Source organism: Strix uralensis, chromosome 6 (assembly GCF_047716275.1).
Source record: "Strix uralensis isolate ZFMK-TIS-50842 chromosome 6, bStrUra1, whole genome shotgun sequence".
Classification (NCBI taxonomy): domain Eukaryota; kingdom Metazoa; phylum Chordata; class Aves; order Strigiformes; family Strigidae; genus Strix; species Strix uralensis.
This window is the reverse complement of record NC_133977.1, coordinates 43,854,879-43,881,218: the sequence shown is the minus strand read 5'-3', so window position 1 is coordinate 43,881,218 and position 26,340 is coordinate 43,854,879. Positions and strand designations below refer to the sequence as shown.

The 26,340-nt window shown below is 44.4% G+C and overlaps 1 protein-coding gene across 5 annotated transcripts in view; it reads left to right on the top strand.

Moving 5' to 3' along the window:
* The window catches only part of CACNB4 (calcium voltage-gated channel auxiliary subunit beta 4), a 113,720-nt gene that overhangs the window by 44,231 nt on the left and 43,149 nt on the right, over positions 1 to 26,340 (top strand). The window lies entirely within an intron of this gene.

The window sequence follows — 26,340 nt, the reverse complement described above, 5'->3', positions numbered from 1 at the left end:
AATAAATCATATCAAGATGAGTCATTCTAGTACAGTAACATCTTCCTAAAGTAGGCATTTGCCCTTATAAAACCCGTACAGCCTGATATTCATGGCAAGAAATAAGAGCTAACAAACCATCGTATTTTTTTACCCCAGTTTTCATTATTTTGCATGTGGACCAGGTTCACTCTGCATTTTCTCTGAAGGAAATCCTGGCGCATGTCCGAAGTAGCAGAAGGCTGTTACAACCCGGTGGACTGGCCATGCTCACTTGAAAGGTCTGTCTCAACCTCCCGGCTTGGAAGGCAACCACCCCAGACTGAGCCTAACTGGTGTGGCTGCTGAGCATGCTTTAGGCGCTCTCCTAGGCAGGACTTCTGCGGACATGCGGTAGGAGCTAAAGCTGTGCCTAGCTCTAATGATAGGGCCAAACCAAAAATCCACTCACCCTCCTTTTTTTTGGGGTTTGTCCCTGCAACGTCAAGAGAGCAGCTGGTGGGCTGGGTTTATCACGGTGGGCCTGTTCCTTATTGATGAAAGCTGAGAGAAGAGCTGCAGTTGTGATCAAGGGTTAACCTTTGTCAGTCTTCGCTGGACTGAAACAGATGCACGTTGCTGAGTGCCTCTGAACTGCTTCAAAATAACTTAGTGGTATTCCAGTTAGAAAGCAGCTGAACAGTGACTTCAAATATCCGCAATGAGTTTTTTTCAGTAATAAAACCAAACCCATCATAAGTTCTGTGTGTACATATCAAATTTGGATTTGCAGTGGAGGAAAGGGTGAACGATCGGTGTATGGCACTTACACAGAGTAAACATGCGCACTTTTGGAAAGGTATGATAAAATCACGACGTTTAAAGATAAGGAAGCTGAGATATGTAGTGAATTTATACCTGATCTCTTTTGGGAGATAATACACAGATTAAGTGATCGGAGAACTCTCTAGGGGAAGTGTGCAGGTGAAATTTTCCTGTTAAAACGAGGAGCAAACAGGACATTTTTTTAACAGTGGACAGATAGAGATGATTTTTGTAATTGAAGCTATTATTATAGTGTGTTTGTATGTGTGCATATATATAAAATATATGCAAAAATACACATTTTTATGTATGTGTAAAGAAATGAGTTGAATGTGTGTATGGGTATTACAATTCATTACCAGCTGTGATGATTAATGTGAAGTAGATGATGCACTAGCTAGTGTGAGGCTTTTTGGAGGAGGAAAATTACACTGTTGAAGCTGAAAAAAAACCCTACCCGTGATTGTAGACAAAAAGCAGTTGCCACGTTGAAGAAAAGAGAAGCAGAGATACGGAAGCAACTTTTGCAGGCACGAGTGCCCTTGTAATGAACACAGAAAGTGCAGGCTTGGAAGGTGCATGACCATAGAAACATCTTCCCAGTGAAGATTTTTGCCTTGGTTTTTTGCCCTGCCCTCTGATTTTGCGATTTTTGAGGGCTTTTTTTAGTGCTTTGGGTAGTTCTAAACAGGGTCAGCCTTTGGAGAATGAAAGCTTGTTTGCCTTGTAGGGAAGTATGTCTTGCATTGTGGATAACAAGAGAATGGGACATAAAAACCCATCAGGACAGGGGGTTTAAGACAGGGAAGTCCATTGGGTGAACAAGTTGTGAACTAATAGGTGTGTGTCTGTTCATAGCGGAGAAAGATTGGAACTCTGTTTTGATATGTCAGTCCAGAATTTCCCAGTGCTCTTTGGCTTCAGTAAAGACTCCATCTTTTTCAGAAACAAGCTTCAATGACCCCTTCCCATAAGAAATTGCATTTTCTGTAAAATTATATTTTCCATTAAAACAGCATTTCATTGAGAAATTCTCTCCAGGAGTTAGCAACAAGTACCCTCTAATGCAGAGTCCTTCCCAGCCCTCCCCAAATGGTGGGGAGCGGCACCTGCTGCAAGTAAGCATCACCCTTTTTGCACCTGCGGAACTATCAGACCAGTCCCTTTTAGATTGTTTCTATTTATACCTCCACAGCAGAGGTTTCACCTCAGAGCAACACCTGAGCATGTGAAATGGCTTTCCTCACTTCTCACGAGGTGTAAGTTTTAACGCTTGTCAATGTGTGAGAGGCTTTATCTTGCATACTTGAGTCAATTATCGGGGCTGTCGGGAATAGCTGCCTTTGGGTAGGTGCTTAGAGGTTCAGCTTGGTTTTGCACCAGGCAGAAGAGCAGAGAGCGAGCAGCGGGTGGCCTGGTGTGGGATTAGCAAGGCTGGCGTGGGCAGGGCTGGGGGGCCAGCTCAGGCGAGGAGCCCCCGTGGCATGGCCATGGCAGCGAGGGCGCTGCGCAGTGTCACTGCTCAGCCGGAGCCAGTGACAGCCTGCAGCACCCGCTCCGCGTGCCTTTCTGCTTAATAATGCCAGCCTCTCCCTTTCAGGTCATCTTCTTCCTCGCAAGTCATTGAAGATGGCAGTTAATTTGTGCCTTGGTCTTCTGCTTGTCTTCTTGCTAGGGAAGCTTGTATTTAAATATCGAGTGGATTTCTGTGTGGTACCTCTCTCATCTCTAGAGGAGGAGGAAAAGTGGTCTTCCCTTGCCCTATACACCTCTGTTGTAGTAGGTCTTTTTGTTAACTGCTTTTACCTATTTGCTTTTTCTCCAGCATAGCCTCCTTCTCCTAAGCCACGTGCACACCTTCTTTCCTTGACTTCTCTTAGCTGTTTGGCCTGCATCTGACCCTGCATTGAATGACTTGAGCATGTCCAGAGAAGGGCAACGGAGCTGGTGCAGGGTCTGGAGCACAGGTGTGATGGGGAGCAGCTGAGGGAACTGGGGGGGGTTTAGTCTGGAGAAGAGGAGGCTGAGGGGAGACCTCATCGCCCTCTACAACTCCCTGACAGGAGGGTGCAGAGAGGGGGGATGTGTCTCTTGAATCAAGGAACAAGCGACAGGACAAGAGGTAATGGCCTCAAGCTGTGCCAGGGCAGGGTCAGACTGGCTCTTAGGAAGTATTTCCTTCTGGAAGGGGTTGTTGGGCGTTGGAATGGGCTGCCCAGGGCAGGGGGGGAGTCCCCATCCCTGGAGGGGTTGAAGAGTCGGGTTGACCCAGCGCTGAGGGATCTGGTGGAGTTGAGAACGGTCAGTGTGAGGTTAATTGTTGGACTGGAGGATCTTCAAGGGCTTTTCCAGCCTCGATGATTCTGTGATTCTGCTCTGGTTTCCGCTGGCCTCTTCTCACCCCTCCATAGCAGCCTGCCTCCTCCTGCTAGTGCTAGAGAGGGCTCTCAGAACACCAGAGCAGAACTTTTTCTTCCCTGGTTTGTAAGCCAGGATGATGTACTTCCATCAAAGGTACTATGCAAGTTCAACTTCTATCACCAAAAATTAGAGAAACACTTTTGGTGGGTTTCGTGCCCAGATCTGCAAAAACATTTTAGATTCTGAAAGTCCGTTGGTGTTTATAGGAACTAAAGACCGGTGAGACTGACCCTGGTAGCTAACGTTCAGAGTTTTCCATGAAAAGGGCAGTGAGAAGGACTGCATGTACACATGCCTGGATTCTGTAGCAGTTCTACAGCCCTGGCCCATCAGGGCTGTGGCAGAGAGTAGGGAAATTGTGGCTGGCAGTGCAGTATATCAGCGTACAGCATCAGCACATGGGCAGTATGTGTGGCGACAGGTCTGAATTTCACCTGCAGTGTTAATGGCTTTAGGCCATATGTTAGGGGAGAAAGCTCTGCGTGGAGTCTGGTGTCTTGTTAACCAGGGGTACAAACTGGTGTCACCACAACTTGGTGACATCGTGTGTATGCTACAGGAGCCAGAAAGGAGACCGCTGCCGAAGCAGGGCAGCAGCACTGGGCGTTCATTCCACTAGACAAAAGTTTGATGTGACAGCTGTGTAGAAGTCATGCTGATCTGTAGGTTTTCTCTCCAGTTATTGCATATAATTCGTGAAAGAGCATTGCTGGGAATTTTTAGGAAAGAAGTGACAGAATAGTAGGAAAACATGTTTCATTCACCATGCAAGCAGTCAGTGTTTTGAGGACTGTGTACTCCGTTCCCTTTCTCCAGCTCGGTGACATTACTCCTCGCAGCAGCCATTCCTTCTGTTGCTAGTGTGCGCTTTTTCTCATGACAACTGAGACAAGAAGATGTCTGGGTGCTGCTCAAGTAGAAAAATGTGGTTATAGAAAAACAAACCTTGGTAGGGAAGTTCATATTAAAATATTGATTGGCTTTCTGCACAGTACCTCTCTAATCTCTAAAGTAGGGGGAAAGGTGGTCTTTGCTTGCTCTATACATCTTCGCAGTTGTTGTAGGTTGAGAGTAAGAAATAAACAAAATGTGGATTTAGAAGTGTTTCTCATCCTGTCTCTTTGGTGATTGTTCTACAAAACTCCTCCGGTTAGTGTAATTTTAAAGACTTGTGCTTTGCATTCCATTTACTTGTAAACTGTTGTGCAGTATTGCTTGCTGTAAGCGTAGATCCACACAGAAGTTTTAGCCCAGAACATCAGTCCACTGTACACAGCAAATCTATTGGAAGTGGCAGCTGGTGTAATTCTGGTTTCTTACCCCTCTCAGAGGAGAGGTGTGGGCCGGGCTGTCCTGGGAAGGGGTGATGCCTGTAGTCATGGGCATTCACTTGCGCTCTCTTCTGAAATTCATTCTCTGTGCCTGCAGTTTGTCATCTGCTATCCCAGAGCCGGTTACTGTGGTGAGTTTTGTAATACCCAGTTCATTTTATAGAACAACTTTGTGCAACGGGCAGCTCAGACCAAGCAGGTTTCATACAGCTGTCAAATAAAACCTGGGACTTTCAATGGGGTTAGAAGGGTTTCAGTGGTTATTGGGTGCATCATTCCACAGGTCCGTTCTGAAATTTTCAAGCTGAAGACTGCAAATCAGTAGTCTTGATCTGATTATCATTTTATATGGCTTGATGGCTTTTGCAGGCAGGGATAAGGGCTGCTAGTGAGAGTCAATGCGTTTTTCTTTTCTCCAGCACGCTTGCCAGCAGGATTCTCAGGTGGTGAAGAGCCTGGTGATACACACCCTTTTTACAGTGCACAGAGGAGTTTTCATACTTGCAAAATCTTTGCTTGATTTATAGGTAAAATTAATCATAGGGTAAGAGTGCCCAGGGGACACGTGGAGTACCCAGCCGTGCAGACCGTTGCTCAGCCGTTGAGCTTTCCTCGTGGTTGGTGTCGTGCAGTGAGATGAAGGCTGCTGAAGTTGGCCTTCTTTGGGAGGTACTCTTATAAAACAGTGGGTGGGTGGTCTCGTAAGACCCTCAGTTGTGGGGCTGATCATCAGGAGGAGGCAACTGGATTTCCTTTCTGTTACTCCTCAAAGAACCCGTGGATGCGTATGTGAACTGAGAGAACAGCCTTTGCAGCACCATTCGTTTGTTGATGACACTCGGCTCCTCTTCAGGCATCGCTGTTCTTTGTTTTTCCATCTGAATTAGTTAAGTTTTCTAATGTTTAATGCAAAAAGATGAGCAATGTCAGGACCTAGCCATCCCAGGATCGTTTGCCAAACTGCTGCCAGTTATCTGCATGCTGTTTGTTTATGTGGGATTTTTAGTTTCAAGTGTGCCCTGAAGTCTGTCTTGACTGGGAACGTAGTCGATAATTTCTGATAAAAAGAGATTATCCTCTGCCTGTTAAGTCTTCTGAATGCTCATTGAGATTTGGCTTTTACATGGTCAAAGCGTTTGTGGTTTTGACAGTTTCAAATCTGTTTTCATTTCCATTAGTTCTTAATAGATTGCCTCGACTAATGAATCATCATCTGCTTAACATTTTTCTTTTGTATAAAAGGCTGTCTGTTAAATGTGATGTTGTGATTCGATATGGTAGTCAAATAAAACTTTCAGTAAGAATCATAAATAATTTTTATAAATTGCTGCCTGCTGTTTCCATAGAGGTACTTTTCTTCAGAAAAAGTACATTAGAATGCAAAAAAAAACCCCAAAATGCTTCAAGTCATCTGAACAACAGAACCATAATGAGGAGTAGCTAACTGTGTTTTTTCAATTCCAACTGCAAGTAAGAGCTCACCTGATTGGGATAGTGTGTGTTTAGTAATACTGTTTGTTCATAGGAAGGACTAAGGTGTGTAATTAACTATGGCTTTACTCCTGCTTTTGGATTCCTCCTGCCTGGTGAACTCTTTAATGACTGTGGAGTGCAGCTGAAATGACAAGAGCTTCTCACCAGTGTGCTGATCCTGGACTGCAAGTTGCTTAAAAAATTTCCCAGGGCTTAAGAAAATGCTGCTGCCAGGAGGCATAAATGGCACTCCCTGGGCTCAAGGGCATCCGAGGGAGGACTGTGGCTCTTGGTGCTGAAGGAACACGTCATAGGAATAATAAATAACAAGGAGAGAAGCTTAACCTAGGATTTGTTGATGTCGTGGCTTGCTTCCCTATCTCCCTAAAACATGTTCTGCTTGTGCGATACTGAGCTGTTAGATGTTTTTCCATTGAGTATGCATTTACAGAGATAGTAGAGCCTGGTTTTAAAAATCAGCGACTTAATACAAACGCAGATTACTGTCCAAACAGGACAAGCCTGACAACTGTTCATGGTCATTTGGAATCCAATAATTAATTTCAAAATGTCACTTAGCTGGCTGAGTGCTGAGTTCTGTAGGGATCGCAGGTGGTGTCAAGATTTGCTTGCAAACTTTGGGCAGATCCTGGTTTGTATTTTTCCACAGTGCTTTGTTGCTGATTTTCCTGCCAACAGTGAACTGTGTTCAGTTCTTGAGTGTCTCATTTTGCCATGTCCCTTCTTTCCACATCTTCAACATGTACATCCAGGTGCAATGTTTGTGTTTCTGAATGGAGCACAGTGAGGAGGCTAACAGCAGCCTTTTAATAAGCACTTTGTCTTTGTCCGTGTGGTTTCCCTCTTTCAGGAGGAGAGGTCTATCACTAGTGGGCATCTTGGTTCTCTTCACTCACGACATCTTTCAGGTCATGGACCTGTGCATGCCAAGTGAATTTAGTTCCCCCGCCAGTCACTCCTGGTGTAACATCATCTATGTATGAAACTGTTTGGGAGCGTGGCTTAGAGGGAACTTTTCATAAACCAAAGAAAGATTGGACTGGAGCTCCCTTGCCCCATTAAAGCTTACTGACTCATGTGCTGGAGCACTGGTTTGTGCCCATCTTTCTCTGTTAGGAGAAGGGATTTCTCCTCCAGAAAAAGACACCAGAGAACAGCTCTTGAAAAATAAGCGGTCATGTGGACAGCTGGGTGGGTTAGAGGAGGGTGCCCCCAAGCACAGGTAGGCAGTGTAGCTTAGCATGTGCTGAGTAACTTTGGGGCCTCCTCTTACTCGCTCCCAAATCTTTCATTACCTTCCCTTCCTCTAAGGTTCTGTCTTTCCTTCACTTGGCTTAGTTCCTAACATACCCACTTTGAACAGATGATGGGTTTGTGTCTATATATACACATACATATGTGTATGCACATACATATGTATATATGGGGGTTGGGCTCAGGAGGTCCCTTCCAACCTCAGCTATTCTGCTACTCTCTGAAAATAGAAGGAGGACTTTCAGATCAGAAGGAGAGGCAAGAAGAGGGGTGTGTGTCTGTCCAACTGCAAGTTCTGATGACTCTGCCTTGTGCCCACCTATCTATCCTTGTCTACCCCCAGCGCTGATCAGGTAAACTTTATTTTTGATTTGGAGGATTACCCATATGTCCAGAGTCAGCCAAGCTTTTCCACCCCGCGCGGGGAGCTGGAGGAAGCCAGCGGTGCCTGATTTTGTGCGTGCACAGTGCAGGATGTAAATCTGCGTTTTCTGTTTCTCTCTAAAGCTAGCCTTGTCAGAAAGGGTTTTTAAGTGTTTTGAGGAAAGAGCTCAGAAGGAGCAATGGTGGGCTACAGGGTCTACTGCATAGAAAAGCAGTAATACCCTGGGGGAGGGAGACAAGGGGCTGCTCTTCTGTTTGTTTTATTTTTTTCCCAAAAAGTCAGAGTGTACAAAGGCTATCTAAGTTACAGAGAAGGAGCTATTTGGTTGTGCTGTTTCACCAGCGTGGGGAATGCAGCCTGGCAGTGATTTGATTTATTACAGCAACATGGAAGAAATCATGAGGAAAAAATATTCCCTATCATCTTGCTGAGTACTGAAGTGGTGAAGCACATGTTTGGATGAGCTGCTAAAGCTTCATACAAAACTTCGCAAGCCTTTCTATTTTGAGAAAATTCTGCTTATACCAAATACATTTTCTCTGTGAGTCCTCTCTTGTTTTTGTTTTTTTTCAGTGCTGGGACATTTCCCTGCACGTTGTCTCGGTGCTCAGCTCACTTGCGCTTTCTGCTTCCTCCCATGGGCTGTTTGTCCTTGGTACAATGGCATCACAGTTAGTGATTACATTATCATAGATGTCATGTTTTCTTTGAAAATGTGTCGCTGTAGATGCTGTACTAGGTGCCCTTGGTGTGTATGAGGCTGGAGGATTTTTTTTCTTTAACAGCCGTGTCCATTATGGCCATAAATGAGCCCTTGGCACCTCTCACCCCATGGGACGAGCTTCAGGGTGAGGTGGCCAAGACACTCTCCCCGTCCCCCCTTCCTGCTCACGGAGCAGGGTACAGCCTGAAAACCTCTCGCCTTTTAGTTCAAACTAAACTTTTTCAGAACCTTTCATCCTCTAATCTCTTATAATAAGAACCCTGTGAATAAAACCATGTTTCTAATGGTTACTCCTCTATGTTACTTCTTTACAAACTGCTCCTTTCTGTGCAGGATTTCTTGACAGTGTTTTTTAAGCCACATTCCTTCTGTGATTGGTGTATCCCCTGAAGAATATATCTCTCTTTTGCCTGGGGAAAATGATGTATTCTGACAAGCCATCAGTTAATCTCTGCTAAGATATATAGGTCATGAGATACCATGATAAAATTTTATTTTCCAGAACAATTAGTGGTGATCTCATCAGGTTCTGACAAAACAAGTCCAGCATCATTCTTGGGCAGAGACGTTTCAGTTATGACCAATGCAGAGAAAACCTCACCAAAGAAGAGAACCCAGTGGCAGCTAGCCCTGCCTTTGTCAGCAAAGGCTGCTTCTGTGTGAGACCTAGCAGCAGCTCCTGACACCAAAGGCTCTGTCCTAAACAGTCTGATGAAAGCTCAAGAATAAACCCGCTGCACTCCAGGAATGACGGATACCACAGAAATGTGACTCCCAAGCTAGGAAGAGAAGTACCCGTGAGTCAGCAGGCTGTGCCGGTTCTCCTCCTGCCTCCGCCACGGCAGCCCTTGCTGTTGACTCAAGCTAGATTGATGAAAGGTTTGTCCAGTGTGGGAACAAACACAGCTAAGCTCCCCGCAGCAGAGTGACCTGCAGTGTCAAGTGTGACTTAAACGCCGGTGCTGCACCTAGAAGAAATTGTCCTGCTTCCAGCAGCCTCCTGGTGAATGCTGTCCCTGCTGATGAGCACAGAAGTGCGTGTGCTGCTGTGCAGGGGCTCCCCTTCCCTGGCTGGGGTGTCAGCTGCGCCGTCGAGTCTGGCGCTGGGACCAGTGAATGGGGGACAGACCCTACGCTATTCCAGTTCAGCCCTTGAGAACTGCATCACTGGTCTTCACACATGCAGAAAAAAGTTTCAATCCCTGAGAAACAAGGCCTCTCATCACTGTTTTCATGTCAGAATACCAGAATGAGCCATGTCTGGAGGATGTGGAAGTTCCCTTCCTAGTGAGGATCTCTTTGTCCTGCTGAATGGCACCTGCACTGTCACTCAATGGCACCTGGAAGTTTCAGGATTTCCAGGCAAAGACTGCCAAGACTCAGAGGTGGGACGTGATGTGTTTCTAACATGCCTCTCAGGCCTCCCGAAAGCCAGGACTGCCCTCTGGGCTAATGAAAGAGTGTCTGACCTAGCCAGAAGCAGGCAAGCACTAGCTGCTGTAGGTCAATGCCAAAAGGAGAGTAAGCAGGGTGTGATAGTCTCTTTACTCTCCAGATATCTTGACCAACTTTGTTCATCGTAGATTTTTTTTTTTTTCTTTCAAAGTTCCTGTCACCACTTTGTTTCCTCGTAACAGAGCGTGAGGAGAGAAGGGAATCGATCCGGCCCTGCACGAAAGCTGCTTAGCAGAGATCCCTGATGCCATTTTATGTGTGTACCCACCGGTGGGTCTGGGCCGACAGCAGCCTCCCACTTCACAGGAGCTCTTGTTCTCTAAGCAAAATTACCTTACTGATACACAGTTGTAATAAAGTGTACTCACTGAAGTGTCTGTTTAAAAAAGAAAAGTGAGAAAATTATTTCAAAGTATATTTGTTTTCAAAGTTTGTGACAGGATATGGGAAGTAGCTTTATCCCCAGTGTAGTGCTTATTCTAGTTAAAATGTTCTCAAGACCTTTTTGTACACCATCAACCAGCAACTCTGCACTTTTTATCGATCTCTTATTAGAAAATGGACGGGGTATTGACAGATGGAAAAACAGACACATGAATTACACTTTGCCTTCCTACATTTTTTCATGCAGATTACAGTTGTCTGTTACTTTTTACTTACTGTCCTAAGGAGTAGGGTGGTAGGAAGTGTTTCAGTACATTGTTGAATAGCTATTGTGCTACACGCTAGCGTGGATCCATTTCAGGAATGCATTAAGTAATCTTTCCCTTCAATAGATTAGGTCTGCTATATGTAAACATACAGTGTGAGTGGGAGTGTAAGAGGAAAAGAGTCACAGACTGGAAAATTTCCTGTTGTACATTTAAAATTCATAGAGCAGTGGTGGAGACATAGAAGTTGTTTTGCTGAACGGAATTAAGAAGTTGACTTAGGCTTTGAAACTTGCCATCAAACATCATTTCTGGTGCTCATGCTGCCACTAGTTATACCTATGCTAAAGATGCTTTATATTTTTATATATATGTTCTATATATATTATAACATTTAAGAACCTTGTTAAATTTTTAGCTCCACTACTCTATTCTGAATATATCACATATAAACTTTCCTTTTTGTTGGCTTAGAATCAGATTTGCACCTTTCCATTTCATCATAAAACCTTTCCATCTTATTTTTAAATGAGAGGTATCCCATACCCGTACTTCCCTCCTAGCTCAGTCAGTTAATGTACGGGCTCATGTTGTGCAGGAATTTGTACACAGAATTTTGAATGACGTAGCCCCGCCAGCCCTGGAGAAAGCGATTTCCCTGTTAGTTTGGTCTCTCTCTGTCCAAACACATCCTTGGTGTGTTTGGTTATTCTTCTTGTTCCTTCTAAGCCTCTCCTTTCCAACATTGTTTTTTAAGAAAGGGAAGTTGTGGCTGGTGCTATATGTACTCTGCAGATAAAACTCCGCTGGCATGGGAGAAGTGTTCAGTTGAACAACTTTGAAGTTCTGTATATTTTGTGTATTCCATGGCACTGTGCTTCAGGAAGGAGGTGTTATGCCTCCCAGTGACTGGACTATACATTTGGAATATAGAAAGAGTTTGCATATTACTGAAAAAAAACGCTTGCAGGATGAGGCCTTTGCCGAATCTGTTGTTACCAGTTGAGGGTGATCCAGAAAAAGATTGCGACATCAGATATTGCCTTGTGTGTACAGTTCTGGGTTCAAAATACTCAGGTTGATCCTTAGCTGTGGGCTTTATATATTTTAAGACCATAATGTCTTGGGACTTTGACTACATCAGGCCAAGCGTGTCCCCACTGTTGACCAAGTTCAAATTTATAGTCATGATATCTAAGGGATGATTGTGACAGTCATTTTAATGTGTAAGATGCTCAGTACTAAAATCTATTTCTAGGATGCTTGGATATAACTCACAGACCCAGCATACTTCCATACCCTTTTTGTTGCCTGCAGGAGGAAGCTTCTGTTTGCAAGATTTTCTTATTCAGGTGCTCTGCATGCAAGTGATGTCTGCTAGGCAGGAAAATACATTCAAAGGAATGTAACTTTGCTCAGATGTTTTCAGTTTTCCTTTATAAGCAAGAATTTAATTTATAAAAGATAGGTAAGATCTATTTGGTGTCAGAACTGAATATTTTATATTCCCCTACAAAAACATATTAATAAAGCTAGGCTACCTTTCTTCTAGATGGTCTGATCTCTTACAGATAAAGAAATCCTAGCCTGTAGCATCAGAATAACAACAACAACAATGTAAATAAATAAAAACACTGCAGTGTTGTTTTGCTGAAAACTGGTCTGTGAAGAGGTATGTCCAGAGTCGTTACAGCCTGCTTTTCAGGCTGATTTTGCTGAACGTTTTCAAACCTATCTGGCCTAAATAGAAATTACATATGCTCATTAACTCTGAAATTTGGGGCCAGGACTGAACTGAGGGATAAAACCAAAATGAGAACCTAGGTTTCAGTGGAGCTAGACTAATGTATTTCAGGGAAGTGCAGCCCAAAAGTCCTGTTTCCTGCTCGTTTCTTCCAGCCATTAAATAATTCTTCCCTTTGGTTGTATTGCCTCTTAACCCAACTGCGATTGCTGCATTACCTACAAAAAAAAACCAACAAAAAAAGCTTCTTCCCAGCAGCTGGAAGATTTCACCAGCTTTCCCCCATCAAACCGTTTCAGGAAGGAAATCAGCAAAGTGGTTTCTCGAGCGGCTGCCTGCCTGGCTGGGTATGTGCTGCAGTCTCCGGAGATTCTAGAGGGGTTTGAGGTTGGGTTTTTGTTGCTTTCATTTTATTTTGCTCCTTTCCCCTCGAGCAAGTCCCTCTCTGCCTTTGCTCTTAATTACTACGCTGCTGCTGACACAGAGCCTGGCTGCGTGAGGTGCTGCCGGAGAGGAGCTACGGCTGCCAGGAGGAACACGCCAGATCCTGCTCGTTGCTGTTTTTTTCTGTCTTTCAGCAGCTGCCGTTACGGTTCCTCCTGTCCGATCGGAGGGAGGTGGCCAAGGTTGCTGCTTCGGGGTGATGAGGTGGAGGGAGGAAGAGGAGTCGCTCCTCCCTAAGGCTTAGCACTTTTTTCCCCTCTCACTTACTCGGTACCTCTTACTAATTTGGTAATTTATTCATATTTCAGTGGTGGCTCTTTCCCAAATTTGAGACCAACATAAGAGCTGCGCTATAGAGATACGGAAGGGGCTGTGTTAGGGCAGCAGGACTGCAACCCCACAGCGATACAGATACAAATGTCAGCAAGAAACAGCTTGAATCCTGGCTGTGCCTGTGATGACAGCGTGCTCGCTCAGCAGTTCCCCACCCGTAGTGTGCCCAGACAAGACATACAGTGGATTAGGAACTTAGTAGGAGCCCAGGACTCTCGGGCCCTCTTTCTGGAGAGGGGGTACATGAAATGGACTCCACGGGGAAGGCAGAGATTTTACACTTTTCACTCTGCTGTGCGTTGCTGGTAGAACTGGGTGAAAATCCTCCTTTGGGAGATGGCTTTGAGCTGAAGGGTCACATCAGTCCTCAGTGGGGTGGAAGGCGAGTGGGGGTACCCCACGTGGAAGAACCTTACATGGGAGCGCTCGGCTCTTCCATACATATCCGAGGGTACAGCCTGTGCTGGCCAGAGATGGGCTGGCCGTGCTGGGGGGGGAGTGGGCTCCCTGCCACCTCTCTGGCCGTGTCTCAGAAAGCCTTGGCTGTGCTTAGTGCTTGTGCTTCTGAAAGGCTGAGGGAGAACTGGGGCGTACGTGGCCTCTGCCAACCCCAGTTGCCACTGGCAGCCCCCTTCTCCAAGGATGGTGCTGTGCTGGCTTGTCCCTTCAGTGGGGAGGACTTGCTGTGCTCCCACAGAATCACAGAATCATCTTGGTTGGAAAAGACCTTGAAGATCCTCTAGTCCAACCATTAACCTCACACTGACCGTTCCCAACTCCACCAGATCCCTCAGCGCTGGGTCAACCCGACTCTTCAACCCCTCCAGGGATGGGGACTCCCCCCCTGCCCTGGGCAGCCCATTCCAACGCCCAACAACCCCTTCTGCAAAGAAATACTTCCTAAGAGCCAGTCTGACCCTGTCCTGGCGCAGCTTGAGGCCATTCCCTCTTGTCCTGGCACTTGTTCCTTGGTTCAAGAGACTCATCCCCCCTCTCTGCACCCTCCTGTCAGGGAGTTGTAGAGGGCGATGAGGTCTCCCTTCAGCCTCCTCTTCTCCAGACTAAACCCCCCCAGTTCCCTCAGCCGCTCCCCATCAGACCTGTGCTCCAGACCCTGCACCAGCTCCGTTGCCCTTCTCTGGACACGCTCGAGTCATTCAATGGCCTTTTTGGAGTGAGGGGCCCAAAACTGAACCCAGGCATCGAGGTGCGGCCTCACCAGTGCTGAGCACAGGGGTGAGATCCCTTCCCTGTCCCTGGCCACGCTATTGCTGATACAAGCCAGGATGCCATTGGCCTTCTTGGCCACCTGGGCACACTGCTGGCTCCTGTTCAGCTGGCTGGCAATCAACCCCCCCAGGTCCCTCTCTGACTGGCAGCTCTCCAGCCACTCCTCCCCAAGCCTGTAGTGCTGCTGGGGGTTGTTGTGGCCCAAGTGAGCCTGTAGCGGGGGGCTCGTGGGTTCTGTGGCTTTGCAGGTTGGAAGAGGTTGGTGAAGCATGGCGTGAGGTTTCCTCTTTCCTCCCCCCACGCTCCTCCTCCTCACTGCTTGCCGTCCCCGCAGCCTTTCCACCTGCTGCCAGGACGGGGAGGGGGATGCTGGGGGCAGGAAGAAGCACTGGTTTAACAGCAGCATACAGCGACGTTGTCCTCTCCGTATGGAGCTAATGGCATACAAGAGGATTTACAAATCAGTCTAGGGGAGAGCTCTTTGGTAATTGGATTTTCCTGCAGGTTTTGTGCTGCGGAACGTGGGATATACACAGCAGCCACTGCGGCTAAACACAGGCCTGATCCCAGAGGAGCGTTCAACCCGATCACTTCCAGGGAGTGAGCTCCTGGCATGGAAAACTTTCTGCAAATGCACAGAAAGAATGAAATACAGAACATTTCATTAATGCTAAAATGCACTAAAGAAAATGTGAGTTTAATACAAGCCTTTCCTTCCTGCCAGCAGCACAGGGCACTTGGACTTGCAGTGAATTATTCTGGAGGGTGGAGATCTCTTGGTGATCAGTCTCCTGCAAGGAGTGCCACAAATACATTAGTACTTAGATAAGCTATGCCTGAGTGTGTGTCTGCCCCCAAATCTCCTCTGTTATGGGAGGTAAATATGGGTGTTGTTTCTGTATATTTTTAGATCATGTTATCATGACACTGAAATATTTTATTATAATGCCGCACGGTAAGTTGAGGTCTTGTCTGTCCAGCACAGGCAGTTTGTCTGCCCAAGAATCGAGTGCTGGGATTTCCCTTTGTTTAGCCCAGGGCAGAAAGGGAACTTGGGCAGTGCCAGAAGTTCAGCTGACTGGCTTTTGGTTTACATCCTTCCCCTCTTCCTTCTCTTTGGAAGTGCAAGGAATGGTTTTGCATCTGACCTCAGTGAGACACATACCTGCCCAGTGGGAACTGACTCAGAGTAGTAGCAACGTGAGGGCAGTTATGAGGAAGGAACCATCTTCCATCTTCTGGACTTTAGTTCCTTACTTGTGACTTTCATATTCTGGTTTGATGACTTCTGAATGTTTGTCCTTTTTCTGATGGGTATTTTTCTGTAGCTTTGACTTCATTCTAGCATCACACCCATTCCCTGCCTTTTTGGTTACGTTTCAGTGCAGATTTATAGGGCACTATCAGAACCCTTGACAGCAGTGACATTTTTTTTAACAGATTCTCTTCTAGAATATCCCAAAATAATGGCAAAAGCTTTAGACCAAAATAAGGATTTTAAATCTTATCAAGCTTTTGACAGATTCCATCCTGACGAGGCTCCTTTTTTTTTTTTTTTTCCCCTCTTTCTTTCAGCAAAGAACAATATCCAGGTGCTTAAAGTTGTCCTGTTTGCTGCTTCTGTAGATTTATGTTACTGATGCATGTGAGAATTTTGAGAGAGAAGGAGTTTTTTGCACAGAATGAGATCTTCAGTGCCTTTCTGAGTTACTGCTTTGCCAAATCAAAGAGGTTGTGGGTATGACAGCAATTCCTAAAGGATTTTTTTCTTGGTTGGAATGCTTATTGGATGCTAGTAAGAAGGAATATTAAACTATAGTTTCTCCTAAGCTATTTAATTAAGAATCCATTTTGAGATAATACTGGAGGCAGTTATTAAAAAAAGAAAAAGGATTTTGTCTTTGAGTCTCTAATTTTTAACTCTAAATAACTGTCAGATACAATTGTGCTATGTAAAATTGAAATAGTTTGTCATAAGCTCATGGTAGTCATTAGAATTTGGGAAAATATGTTCAGACCACGCTATGTACTGAAAAAATATTTATGGTGTCTGGAGTTTAGATGTAGCCTAAGGTTCCGGCTGTTCGCTCTTCCTGGGTTTGCGTTTTGACTAAGCCTAACTTAGTACCTTTCCATTTATCCCAACAGTGAATATGGAGAGACTATTTAGCCAGTGGCATCCCAAGATTTTTAAAAAATCTTTGGTATTTGTTTGTTCCTGCTTCTAATCTCCCAAAAATGAACTGTTGATTGTTTGTTTGTCCTGTGTTTTGCTGGTCCTTCTTACAAACCGCCTGACAATATGTGGTAATAGTAAGCACCTCTCAAAACATTGGTGTGTTTTCAACACGTGAACTAATATCTAAATCAGAACAGATATGGTAACACTCAACAAATACTATCAGTGGGGAGTTTTTTCCCCATTTTATGCAGAGTGATAAAACCCCCCCTGGTTTGTTTGGGGTACCTGTGCTCCGTCGCTGCTCAGCAGTGCTCTCGGAGCTGCGGGAACAGGTCAGAATTGCTGTAATTGGGCACACCGAATTTCCAGCCCTAACGCTGTGAAGTCCCATCCAGCCAGTGGGCAGCAAAGTACAGACTGTAATAACCCTGAGGTCCTAGAAAGTCCTTGGAGTCCTGGATTGATTACAGCAATTAAGTTCCGTAAAGCGTCGCTCAAATATTACCTCAGTAGGTGATAGCAAGATGCCCTTTCACTTGTATTTTGCTCTCAGCACGCAGAGTTTTTAGATTGCAAGGTTTTGCGGAAAGGAGTTGCTACTTACAGAGGGCGTAGTACTTAGAAAATTAGGGCTTTTTCTTACTAAGATATTTCTAGCAGTATATAATAGCTTATTGTGAGTTCAGTGGTCATGCGATTTCAGACTTTGGTCCTTGCTGCAAGCAAAATAGTGAGAGATCATGGCAGCTGAAAGATGGTTCTCTAAAAAACATAAAAAAGAGTGGAAAATGGGAAAAGAAAAAAAAGTAAAATGCTCTGTAAGACTCATTTATTAGTGTTTAAAGCTGTTTCTAAGCCTCTGAGTTTGGAAGCTTTTGGAAGGAAGAAGCTAATTAAAACCACAATACAACACAACATACTAAACCTTAGCCCAAACCCTATCAGTTGCTTGGCTTAAATTAAGCAGCATGAAATTCATTTCAAGAATACCGTAACAGCATGTCACAATTCTTTCCCATTCACTACACAGCATGAGTATTTTAAACAAAGTAATTTTCCTATAATTACATTAAAGGTGTAAGTCTGGTTTGGTTTTTTTGTGTTCTTAGCAAAACCTGTGAGAGGTGGGCAGAAGCGAAGGGGATGGGATGACTTCAGCGGAAGTCATTGCCACCTAAATATAACTTGTCACAGCAGAGAGCTGCAGTCCTCTGTGTAATAAATGGAATTTGGCTGCCCACCAGTTTTTTTCAGTGAAGGATTACAATCATGTGTTATCTGGAATTTGAATTCTGTGAGATGGGGGGCCTGGTGCGGAGCTGGAATTCCTGGTACCCTACGGACCTGCAGGGCTTGTTTGTGGGTAAATTGGAAAGCCAAGCACCCATCCGCTTGAGCACTGTTGGCGAGCGTGTGGTTTTACCAGATTGGCTTTGGGTCAAATTGTGAGACAGTTCAGCATGTTCTAAACCACTTCTGTTTAAAAAATAAAAAGAAATAACCAAGGTTATTTTGGTTGTATAAAACCTGATGGTGTGGGAAGTGGTGACACCATGCTGGAAGAAAATCAGGACACTGTAATCATGAAAATCCTTCAGAAGAGGTATGTTCTTTAATTTAACTATTTGATTTAGGAAAAGCATGCAATGAACACAGGCAGGTGGTCTTGACAACAAGGTCTTGAGGAAAATTCCACTTCTTTCCTCACATTTATAATACTTGGTAGATTATTGTATTGAACATTCCTGCTTTGGGGGCTCGGGTCTTCTGTGTGTGTTTGCAACCCAAGGAGAGAGGTACTGTTTCTTGGGAAGTTGAGAAAAATCATTTTAACCCATGAACGGGAGAAAAGAATTACTGAGATCCTTCATTTGACACTTCTTACCTTTCCCGTGATGCCGAGGGAGCAGAAGTGTGTTCTGCAGAAGAGATGGCAAGGAGGGGGTGATGGCAAGGGTCCTCGCTCCGGTTGTTGCCTCTCAACCACTTGGCAATGTGTAAGGAACTGAAGAAATGCCTCAAACATTCATGGACGCAGAGAACCTCAAGGACAAGCTGTGGCCTTTGGATCAGTCTAAGGAACGTCACCCAAGGAAGCGGGAGGGTATCGAAGGATGCACCCCCCACTCCCTTCCAGTTGTATTGACAAACTCTTTAGATAAGCCTCAAAGGGGGAGATACGGACGGAGGAAATCAAATCTTTATCACCAGCTCCACCTATTTCCTCGTCTCTCATGGAAATGAATTTGTGGAATCCCTGCCCCTCCTCATCTAGTATGCAAATCAGCTGATAAAATGAACTTAAAAGGCAACAGAAACTTTGCTGGGTGTGCACCCACCACCCAGGATTACCAGACCTGAGACAACGCTGGATCCAGGGGTGCTGATCCGGATTGCTTTGACTCTCTTTCTCTCCTTTTTTTTCTTTTCTTTCTTACAGATTTATAAGAGACCACATTGCTTATTATCCTTTTCCAAGTTTCAATTGTCCTCTACCGCAAGTAAAACATTTTAACCGGTCATTTGGTGTCGTTTCGCCTGAATTGAACCCAAGGGGATCACAGAACCCTTGCGATTCTCTGGGCTTCCAGTCCGGGTGGTGACACAATGTAATTCTGTGAGTCTCTTCCATGCAAACCATATTGCCAGGGCAGCAATTTGAAAGCAGCAGCAATCTGACTCACGCTACCTACTTTGTTTCTGTGCCATCAACTTCTGCGCTCGGGTCCTGTTTACTAAAATAAGGTCCCTTACGCTCATAATCTGTGAAATAGAAACCGGAGGTCACAGCACATAGTGAGGAAAATAAATGTCAGATGTCCATGTGCTGCTGAACAGTCCTCCAGGAAAATAAACTTACCTGTTATAGCTGAGCTCTCTAATTTTTTTCATTTTTTCTGAAGGAATCAGCTGAAATATCAGCCATCCTTGGGCATGGAAGCATAGGTAACAAACTTCTGCTTGGTCACTTCCAGCTCCCTCTGTGAATTAGCTGCTCAGAAACAGATCACAGTCTGTTCACCAGAAGAAAAACAGAGGCAGAAAATAGATTTCAAATCAAATTTTCAGGGCTTTTTTTCTTTCCAGGGAGCAGTTTAAAGAGTGTTGGATAGTTCTTGCTCACTTACTAAGTGATCAGAAACTTAAATTCTAATACATACTTCTTTCCTTGTCTGGGCAAACAAGGCTTCTAGATAAAAATCTGCTGCATCCAGAACTCCTAGCTTGATTTGTGCCACTAACTGAATGAAATTCATCCTTGGCAAAAGGTTGGTGGGAGGTTTATCCATGTATAAACCTCACACAGGGTAGGTGTTGAGGCTTGAGGTATTGTATGGGCTTATGCTGGTGCTCTGCTCAGAGTAAATTCCATCCAGTGGATGGGTAGAAAAGGGAAGAGATTTGAGGATGGAAGGACAGAATTGAGGCCGTCACATCAAATTGGTGAACTGTAAGAGATTGCTGAAGGCCAGTTAGGGAGGGAGAGGAGGTGGGTCTGCTTGGGAATCATCTGTGGGAGGTGAAAACTGTCTCACGAACATGAGATGACATCTGTGGCTTCTCTCAGCTGTACTTATTTTTGTGTATTGATGTTTCAGAAAGCTTCAAGCTGATTAGCCCAGTAGACTGATGTGAAATACTGTTTAAATACCCCACATGCGTGTTACTGTATTTAGATTGTATTTGCTTGGCAAGTGTAAGCTAGGTAATAACAACTGTGTTACTTTAAAAACACCTGCTTGATCTGCCACGAGCAGGAAGTCTCTCGTCCCATGGCGTGTGTATGTCCTTCAGTCCTTTTAGTGGCCCCTGTGTCAGGCGGTCGGTGTTGCTGCCTTTGTGGCTAGATACAGAGGTTTTCAGCAAAATTTTGTGCTACTTCATTCAGGCAAATCAGACTAGGGTGGGGTATTTTTAAAGTAGTGACTAGTATGTTTTGTTGTTACTCCCTTGTGGGCTTTTTGTGACAATCCAAAGACTAAAAATCTCACAGAAGTCCTGCAGAGGCAAATAAAACAGTAGTGATGGTCTCTCAAGATCATGGCTGCACAAGCATTATTACTGGCCTGTTGACAAACTTATGTTGTCATAAAAAAATCCCAAGAAACCAGGCAAATGATGTTGGCCTTATCACCAGGTGCTTCATTGCCCCCGCACAGTCCCAAGGTGTGATTTCTGGGGTGATGCTTCCCATGCCTGACTTCAGAAATGGTCCTAAACCCCTGGCAATGATACTATACTCATTATTCAGTTCACTGTAAAAGAATAAATGCTGATTTATAGACATGCCAAAAAACCCATGGTGGCCTCTATTCAAAGCTAAAATAAGTGTATCTGAGAGCAGCCTCAGGACAGGACGCAAGCAGGCACAGCCTGGTTTTCCCCAAGGTGACGTGGTGATACAAGTGCACCAGGAAGAGAAAACAAAGCTGAGCTAGATGAGAATAAAAGAGAAATGGGGATAAACTTGAGCAGAATGAAATAGGATAAATGGGAGCTAATCCTCTTCCAGATAGCCAAGTTAAATATCTGTGATGCTGTAAAAAGGAACTAGATGTAGGTGTGATTAAAAAAAAAAACAAAAAAAAGTGATCCACTCATTTCAGCAAGAACACTTCATCCCAGCCAGCATAGGAAAGCACCCATAATATTTTCAGACCTGCTGCTTCTCTGTCCTGCGTGTCTCTCTGCTCCAGGACGCTGCGCTTGGAGCAGAAGAGATCTTTGAGAATAGCACAGAGGAGGCAGGGGGAGAGACTGGGGGCTTAGGGAGTGTCTTAGAAAAGCACCACATTATTTCAGGACTTCCTGGCTGAGGACTTTATGCTGTATGTCTGAGGAAACGTTGTGGTAGACCACATATGGTAAACACAGATGCTTGTGTAGTTGGCAGTAGGATTAAGTTTAGTTTGGGGGCAATATTTGTCTCTCTTTTTTTTTTTCTTTTTTTTTTCTGAAGATTTATGGAACATTCTTGACTTCCTAATGTGTTACTGGGGGCAGCCGCAAAGCATCATCTTTCCAGGAGAGCTCATTTTGGATAACAGGTGCAATTTTATTAGCTGGTGTATTATTACCAGGTGTCATAAAACCCAATAGCAGTAGCTTCCCCAGAGCCTTGGGAAGATCACCCAATACTTTCAAGAGCCAAAGTAATTAGAAGAAATAAAGCAGCGTCTCTGTACTGTTGCAGCTTTAGTTTGGTGCCTTTTATCACTGAAAAATACACCTTTTTTTCTCTCCTGGGTCTTCTGAATAGCTTTCATGAAAAAGAGAGACCAGCTGCAGAGATTGAAGCAAAATTCAGGCTAGAGGTGTTCAGCTGTTGATTCAATCACGCTTCCAACTACAAGCAGTTGGAATAAAACACAGATCAGAGCATTCCCAGGCAGATCTTTGCTCTTTTAGGGTTGAACAAAGAAAATGGAGTTTGAAAGGTTTGTGTATTGTTCAGATTTCGTGGTTCAGACACATTTTTGGAGAAAACCAATCTCAGCCTGGAGTCATCTCTCCGGCTGTGATCCTCACTTTTTCATTTGCTTGGAGACTGCAGAAAAAGTGCTTTAGGTGTGGGAAGATCTGAATTTAAACTTTTTTTTTGGAGGGGGAGAAAAATCCCCACCCCAGAATAAAAATTATTAATTTGGAGGGAGAGATAGAAAAAGGGTAAGCAGATATTCATGTCTGTCATTGTGCAGTTCTGCTGTGAATGCTGTAGGCAAACACCTTGCGGATTCTGGCAGCCTCCCCTTGCGAATATTTCAGGTTAAGGAAGCCCCAGAGTCAATTTTTGTTTCTTCTCTTGGGACAGGGTGCTCCAAGGCTTGGTGCCAAGGTAGACTCGACCAGACCTCACCCTGGAGCCAGATGGTTTAACTGCAGTTAACCAGAGGCTGTGGCGGGAGGGACCCATACTGGGACGTCCCACTCTTGCCCAGAAAGGGTTGTAGCTCCCAGAGAAGTAGTGCTGGGACCCAACTCACCCAAGTCCTCGCGCGGGTGCTTGCAGGGACTCAGGTTATGTGACAGTAGTCAGAAGAACAGGACAGGCTTTGCTGAGGAAGAGGATGGATGTGTTTAATTGCTTTGCCAAGTAATAGGCCAAACTGATGTAGCAGCTAAGAACTGTTCTTGTGAAGGGGACTGAGTAACTTCTGGTACCCTCGGGTGGTTTAGGTGGTTGATGCCAGCAGGGGTGAGCTAGCTGGAGCAGTTTGACTAGTGCCACAATGCATTTAAGAACTTACTTCTTGCTAATACTAATGTGTAAACGTGTGTTTATGGTCAAGAGAATGGAAACGCTGATGGACTAACTAGTGAAACATTCCGTCCCTCTCTGTACTTCAAGCAGTTTATGCTGTCCTTTTTGCCACTAAACCATCTAAGCTTTGTCTTGACCGATTAGCATTTGAGATTCCAGCAAAGGCAAAACAACATTTGAGCTTATAGTTATTTATAACATAAGAAATTACATTTTAAAATGTGAAAAGGAAAGGTTCAGAACAACTAAGATAATGATCACTATCTTGGGCTTCTTTTTTTAGTCTACATAGATCTTTAAACTGTAGCCCTTTTCTATGTGTAACACCTGGTGAATGTATACCTGTAATGCATGGCAGGCAAAATCTTATGTGTCCTATATGTTCATTTGAACATTATAGAAAAAGATGTAATATTTTGGCAGTAAACGTCTATATTACTACTGCTTTTTTTTAAACCAAATTTCTTAGATGTAAAAACACAATCTGTGCTGAACTGAAGGCAGCTTGAGAAGGGAGATGTGACTGCAAGATTTTAAATTCAGGAAAAAGAGATTGTGAAAAGAGATGTTAGAACAATTGCCCTATTTTCTAATAATTAGTATTCACAAAGAAAAAACATGTTCTAACTACCTAGTAATTTCCAAATTGCTGAGACACCTAATGAGTTGTCTTAAATAAATTTACCAAACATATAGAAGGAAATAATTACTGAGGATTTACGTCTGAAATCACAACTCAGTGCAAAATGGTTATGCAGCTGGCTTGTGCATTTGTCAGTTATTCAGCAAGAAAATGATTTGGTTGGAAACTGAACCTTGTCCTCTTTGGACTTTCAGTGGCACATTCACATTGTCCCTTAGATGTGAATTTGTGACAGTCCTACTGAAATGCTTTCCTACAGCTCTACTGGACCTTGTTGTTTAACATTACAACAGCTCTAACAGATTTTGTAGTTCTAGGTGGATATTAATAATTCTAGAGGATATTAAAAGCGAAATAGGGGCTGTGCTTCCAGTGTAACCTCAGCACCTCATTCTGTAAAGCCTGAGAATAGCCCTTTTGCTTTCGTTAGTGCAAAGGGTTGTGCCTCCTGCCTTGAGCTCCCACGGAGTCTCACTCCAGCATTTAGGATAGGACCTCTCTGTAGTCTTTTACTCAGGTTGTTCTTCTAGCACGCACAGATTTTTCTGGCCCCGACTTTGATTGCAGCACAGGAATATTTTCATGCCAAATGAATAGATACCCACTGTTTTGTATTTGCCTCTTAATTACATCATCTGCCCAGTAATTAAATTTAGCTGCCCACCCTGGGTGCTGAGACCAGGTGAGCACCAACTGTGATCAACAGTAGTGGCCACTGTTGTTTAAAATGTGGTGGTTTTTTTAAGTCCACAAGTTCTGGTTCCTGTTTAACGTGAAAAAATATGTTAGTACTTATCCTCTATAACACCTGCCTTTGTGGCATACTTAAAGTAGTAACCTCTGTGAGTTAAACCTACATTTTACGGCAGTGGGAACACTACAGATACTGTGACTAGCTTGTGTAGAGGCTGCTCTTGTGCAGAAGGGCTGCACGATGCACATGGACCAGTGGGATGGTTTATGTTGGGTCTTGGAGTGAACTGCATTTGCAAGGAACAGGTCTGCTGTTTAAAAAAAAAAAAATTAAAATTTAAAAAAGTAATTCATTTGAACGCACGTGGCATATGGCAGCATATGGCCCTGCAGCCAGCACTGCGCCTATTTGTTCTCCTTTTGCTTTGTCAAGAACTTTGTCATGTTTCTGGGAACTTGCTAAGGAGGTACGTAACCTCCTGCGCGATGCGCATCGACCTCAATTCTTGCTATGAGTTGCTGAGGACTGAGGACAATCGCTCTTTTTTCAAGTTGAGGCTCTGGTTCTTGATGAATACATCTTGTGTGACAGGGAGGTGGAGGATGGGCTAATACAGCCTTCCTCTAATGAAATCACTCTTCCTTCTCCAGGTAGCTACTCTGGTTTTTGGCTTCTTCCACTGTCAGAGTGTGAAGAGACCTCAGCCCTAACTAGGGGCAGAGCTGTGGTCTGGAATTAAACAGGCTTTAGGATACATCTTTTGTTTCTGAGCATGCTGATGGCCTGAATCACACTGAAGTTTGCGCAGGCTGTTGTTGCTCATTATTGAGGTTGGGAGCGTAAATGATTACATGGGGTTTTATTATTCTTTTTAAAGTGTATGAATGAATAGAGCAAAGACTGCAATGGAAAAGAAGTGACAAAACAATGAAGAAAAACACTCTAAGAATAGTAATAATAGCAATAAACAAATCTTGAGTTGTATAAACCTTGCAATATATGACAAATAGAAAGAGCCACCTCTCTGGCAGGGTTATATTGACCTATTACCTGCATATGCTGTTCTGATAGTAAAAAAGAGTCTTTGCTCATTATTTCCATGCACACACATGGCAAGTTCAGACATACTGTATATAAGTAGTTTTAAAGACCTGTATCACAATGTAACTTGAGTAAGCAGTTCTCTCTAAATACATATCCCAAAAAACAGCCAGCAATTTTTGTTGTACGGAAAACATTACTCTTATGGACAAGACCCAGTTGCCAAGGACGGGCTTTGCTTGCCCAGGTTGGTGCTGTGGCTGAGGGGGGGCTGTGAGCAGGCAGGGCCGGCCGGTCTGCCTTGCACAAGGTGTTTATTGCTCTGAGCCGAGCTTTGGCCCATTCCCCTGGCCAGGAGCAGCGGACTCAGCACAGAGGGGTCTGCACCAGGGGTTTTGAGATGTCAGCTTTCTGTTCTACTTCAGGAGGGTGAAATCTTGGGATTTCCTCTGTGTGGCAGGAAGCATTCTTCCTGCTTTTGTACTGTTGGTTACAGTATTCACGCAGATAACGTGTTATCACAAGGCATACTGACCGCAGCTAGAACAAAAATGGTACTGGCTTGGAATGAACTCTTCCCTCTTCTCAGGTAAACTGAGTAATCATGCCTGGTGTGGGCTGGAATATGGTTTGGCCTGAGAGCAAGGGTTACTTTTCTATGTTTTAGCCTAAGACTGAATTTCTTGGTCAATTAAAGTGTCTGGTAGCAGCCCAGTGCTAGCCTTGTGGCAGCCCAACACCCCACAAGCCCCTTCCAGGAGCACCATATTTCACGTGCAGGTCTCTGAACCGGTTTTGGCAGCTGGAGGAACCACAAGCGCTGAAGTGCCCGGTTAATCACCAGTGGCTCTATTCAGTAGGAAGAAATGCTTTCTGATTCTTGCAGAGCAAAGATCCTAAAAAATTCAAGCCCTATGAGAGTATGTATTTAGTCCAGCTCAAGTGACTAGTAGTAGCCAGTCTCTCCATGATTCCATGTTTCAGCCAAGAAGTGAAATTTCAGCTTCTCCACATGCGGTTCCTGGCAGTGCTGTGCTGTAACAGCAGCTCCAGTCCTAACCATGGTACTTCCCTGCTTCTGTGGGAATTGAAGGTGGGGGAGAGATCCCTAAGTTACAGTGTCCACCTTTATATGAGAACATTTGAAGGAGCTGGATATTAAAGGCACATCAAGATTGCACCCAGAAGTCTACTTTTGAGCTTTAATTCTTAGTAACATAGTTCATTAAAAAAAAAAACGAGCCACAAAAGCACTGCAGAAGGCCAGGTC